The sequence below is a fragment of the Arachis stenosperma genome, chromosome 9 (assembly GCF_014773155.1).
Source record: "Arachis stenosperma cultivar V10309 chromosome 9, arast.V10309.gnm1.PFL2, whole genome shotgun sequence".
Taxonomy (NCBI): Eukaryota; Viridiplantae; Streptophyta; class Magnoliopsida; order Fabales; family Fabaceae; genus Arachis; species Arachis stenosperma.
The window spans coordinates 141,914,984-141,918,257 of NC_080385.1; the positions used below are offsets into that span (position 1 = coordinate 141,914,984).

Below are 3,274 nucleotides of genomic sequence, written 5' to 3' on the forward strand. Positions count from 1 at the left end.
TTTGTGAATTTTTTTGTGCTTTTTTTCGAAAATTAAGTGGAAAAAGATATCAAAATTCTTAATGAGAATTCCAGGAATCAGTGCAATGCTAGTCTAAGACTCCGGTCCAGGAATTAGACATGGCTTCACAGCCAGCCAAGCTTTCAAAGAAAGCTTCGGTCCAAAACACTAGACATGGCCAACGGCCAGCCAAGCCTTAGCAGATCATTGCTCCAAAAGCAAGATTGATAAAGATCAACAAGCTATTGTGATGATCAGTTGAAACCTCGGTCCAATAAGATTAGACATGGCTTTTCAGCCAGCCAGATTTCAACAAATCATCATGAAACTCTAGGATTCACCTTCAAGAATTTCGAAAAAAAAAAAATAAATGCCTAATCTAAGCAACAAGATGAACCGTCAGTTGTCCATACACAAGAACAATCCCCGGCAACGGCGCCAAAAACTTGGTGCACGAAATTGTGATCAATACTTTTTAATACACAAATAATCCCTAGTAATGGCTCCAAAGAATCGGTGCTCAATACCATGGCATAAACACAACTTCGCACAACTAACCAGCAAGTGCACTGGGTCGTCCAAGTAATAAACCTTACACGAGTAAGGGTCGATCCCACGGAGATTGGTGGTATGAAGCAAGCTATGGTCATCTTGTAAATCTTAGTCAGGCAGACTCAAATGTATAATGGTGATGAACGAAAATAACATAAAGATAAAGATAGAGATACTTATGTATATCATTGGTGTAAGAGCTTCAGACAAGTGTATGAAGATGCCTTCCCTTCCGTCTCTCTGCTTTCCTACTGCCTTCATCCAATCCTTCTTACTCCTTTCCATGGCAAGCTCGTGTAGGGTTTCACTGTTGTCAGCAGCTACCTCCCATCCTCTCAGTGAAAATACGTCCCTGATGCTCTGTCACAACATAGGCTAATCATCTGTCGGTTCTCAATCAGACCGGAATAGAATCCAGTGATTCTTTTGGCGTCTGTCACTAACGCCCCGCCCTCAGGAGTTTGAAGCACGTCACAGTCATTCAATCATTGAATCCTACTCAGAATACTACAGACAAGGTTAGACCTTCCGGATTCTCTTGAATGCTGCCATCAGTTCTTGCCTATACCACGAAGACTCTGATCTCACGGAATGGCTGGCTCGTTTGTCAGGCGAGCACTCGGTTGTCAGGCGATCAACCATGCATCATGCAATCAGAAATCCAAGAGATATTCACTAAGCCTCAGATGCTTGTAGAACAAGAGTGGTTGTCAGTCACCTTGTTCATAGGTGAGAAAGATGATGAGTGTCACGGATCATCACATTTATCAAGTTGAAGAACAAGTGATATCTTAGAACAAGAACAAGCGGAATTGAATAGAAGAACAATAGTAATTGCATTAATACTCGAGGTACAGCAGAGCTCCACACCTTAATCTATGGTGTGTAGAAACTCCACCGTTGAAAATACATAAGAACAAGGTCTAGGCATGGCCGAATGGCCAGCCTCCCAAAGTGAGTTCAATCATCAAAACATGATCAAAAGACTCTCTATATCGATCCGAAGATCCTAATACAATAGTAAAAGGTCCTATATATAGAAAACTAGTAGCCTAGGGTGTACAGAGATGAGTAAATGACATAAAAATCCACTTCCGGGCCCACTTGGTGTGTGCTTGGGCTGAGCAATGAAGCATTTTCGTGTAGAGACTTCTCTTGGAGTTAAACGCCAGCTTTTATGCCAGTTTGGGCGTTTAACTCCCATTTAGGTGCCAGTTCCGGCGTTTAACGCTGGAATTTTTGTAGGTGACTTTGAACGCCGGTTTGGGCCATCAAATCTTGGGCAAAGTATGGACTATCATATATTGCTGGAAAGCCCAGGATGTCTACTTTCCAACGCCGTTGAGAGCGCGCCAATTGGGCTTCTGTAGCTCCAGAAAATCTACTTCGAGTGCAAGGAGGTCAGAATCCAACAGCATCTGCAGTCCTTTCCAGTCTCTGAATCAGATTTTTGCTCAGGTCCCTCAATTTCAGCCAGAAAATACCTGAAATCACAGAAAAACACACAAACTCATAGTAAAGTCCAGAAAAGTGAATTTTAATTAAAAACTAATAAAAATATACTAAGAACTCAACTAAAATTACTAAAAACATACTAAAAATAATGCCAAAAAGCGTACAAATTATCCGCTCATCACACTCTCCTTTTGGATTTTCTTCTGTATTGCTTGGAAGAGTACTTGGAGGGAGTTCAGTAACTTTCTTGCTCAGCTGTCCCACTTGTGCCTCCAAATTCCTAATGGAGGACCTTGTTTCAGTCATGAAACTTTGAGTGGTTTTAATTAGATCAGAGACCATAGTTGCTAAGTCAGATGGGTTCTGCTTAGAGTTCTCTGTCTGTTGCTGAGAAGATGATGGAAAAGGCTTGCCATTGCTAAACCTGTTTCTTCCACCATTGTTGTTGTTGAAACCTTGTTGAGGTCTCTCTTGATTCTTCCATGAGAAATTTGGGTGATTTCTCCATGAAGAATTATAGGTGTTTCCATAGGGTTCTCCTAGGTAATTCACCTCTTCCATTGAAGGGTTCTCAGGATAATAAGCTTCTTCTTCAGATGAAGCATCCTTAGTACTGCTTGGTGCATTTTGCATTCCAGACAGACTTTGAGAAATCAAATTGACTTGTTGAGTCAATATCTTGTTCTGAGCCAGTATGGCATTCAGAGCATCAATCTCAAGAACTCCTTTCTTCTGACTTGTCCCATTGTTCACAGGATTCCTTTCAGAAGTGTACATGAATTGGTTATTTGCAACCATTTCAATGAGCTCTTGAGCCTCTGTAGGCGTCTTCTTCAGATGAAGAGATCCTCCAGCAGAGCTATCCAAAGACATCTTGGATAGTTCAGAGAGACCATCATAGAAAATACCTATGATGCTCCATTCAGAAAGCATGTCAGAGGGACATTTTCTGATTAATTGTTTGTATCTTTCCCAAGCTTCATAGAGGGATTCTCCATCCTTCTGTCTGAAGGTTTGGACTTCCACTCTAAGCTTACTCCATTTTTGAGGTGGAAAGAACTTTGCCAAGAAGGCATTGACTAGCTTTTCCCAAGAGTCCAGGCTATCTTTAGGTTGTGAGTCCAACCATATTCTAGCTCTGTCACTTACAGCAAAAGGGAATAGCATCAGTCTGTAGACCTCAGGGTCAACCCCATTAGTCTTGACTGTGTCACAGATTTGCAAGAACTCAGCTAAAAACTGATGAGGATCTTCCAATGGAAGTCCA

General features: G+C 41.5%; 1 non-coding gene across 1 annotated transcript; it reads left to right on the top strand.

Annotated features, from left to right (window-relative positions):
• The first annotated feature begins 2,934 nt into the window (after positions 1 to 2,934).
• On the top strand, positions 2,935 to 3,042 carry LOC130952269 (small nucleolar RNA R71). Its single transcript, XR_009074449.1, has one exon. It is a non-coding gene; the product is annotated as a small nucleolar RNA R71 (small nucleolar RNA).
• The last annotated feature ends 232 nt before the right edge of the window (positions 3,043 to 3,274 follow it).